At 36.5% G+C, this 993-nt stretch overlaps 1 protein-coding gene across 4 annotated transcripts in view; it reads left to right on the top strand.

Annotated features, from left to right (window-relative positions):
- Positions 1-993, top strand: part of ENTPD5 (ectonucleoside triphosphate diphosphohydrolase 5) — a 45193-nt gene that overhangs the window by 2041 nt on the left and 42159 nt on the right. For 3 of the 4 annotated variants that reach the window (XM_025041965.1, XM_025041966.1, XM_025041964.1), the window contains exon 2: positions 11-117. The gene's annotated coding sequence lies outside the window, so the exon portion shown is untranslated. The remainder of the gene's footprint in view (positions 1-10; positions 118-993) is intronic. The other variant, XM_025041967.1, reaches the window with a different exon arrangement.

Here is a 993-nt window from a genome sequence, read left to right as displayed (position 1 = left end):
TTTGGTCCAGTTTGGATAGTTCCTGGTCAGCATAGAAATGTGGAGTGTCTTGGCTGAAACCTCATACAGACGAAATCATTATGGCCCTGGTAGGTAGGGCGACTATCCGGATGTAAGGTAACATCTCTGCTCTCTTAAAGCTGTAAATGTACTTCATGTGCTTCTGGGCTTTTTGTCTGTTTCTGAATTGGATTTTCTGTCTTTGCCAAATGATGTTAACTTTTATCCCATTGATTACAATACCATCAAGTGTGGAATTGATCAAAAAGCCAGGTAAGAACTTAGGGCTATTTATCAAGATATATAGTATATCTTATTTTTTCTTGTAATAGTTTTAAATTTTGGTTTACTCTGTAAAGTCTTCTGAGGCTTTATTCTGGTTTAGCTTGAAGACCAAGTTTCTATTCATAAATCATCCTTGAAATTACTTGATAGCAGGTGCTACTCTATAGCTGGAAGAGATTGGTAAACAGCTTTTGATTTTGTCACACAGCCTTTGGAATTGTGAATAAATATATTATCATGCAAACTATATCTAAAGGGACTAATCAATACTTCTGAATATCATGTGGAATTATTTTTATACTACTTTTTAAAAAATTTTTAATTAGTTTCAAGTATTGGTTAGACATCTATATAGTTCATAAAACGATCCCCCCAATTGCTCCCTCCCTCCCCAACCCTCTACCTAGCCAACATATTAATGCTAACTGCATTCTCTGTGCTGTGCTCCTCATCCCTGTGACCATCCCTCAGCTACTAATTTGTACTTCTTTAACTCTTCACTCTATTATCCCAGCCATCCAGCTCCCCCTCCCCTCTGTCCATCACCAAATTGTCCACCCTATTTGTGAGTCTGTTTTGATTAGTTTGTTCTTTTTATTCCTTAGAGTCCACATATAAGTGAAATCATATAGTGTTTATCTTTCTCTCTCTGACTTAAATACCTTCTAGGTCCATCAAAGCAATATCTTTTTCCATCCCCTTCCTTAT

The sequence above is a fragment of the Pteropus alecto genome, unplaced genomic scaffold (genome assembly GCF_000325575.1).
Source record: "Pteropus alecto unplaced genomic scaffold, ASM32557v1 scaffold8, whole genome shotgun sequence".
NCBI lineage: Eukaryota > Metazoa > Chordata > Mammalia > Chiroptera > Pteropodidae > Pteropus > Pteropus alecto.
The sequence above is the reverse complement of the archived record's forward strand: the minus strand, read 5'-3'. Positions and strand labels throughout refer to the sequence as shown.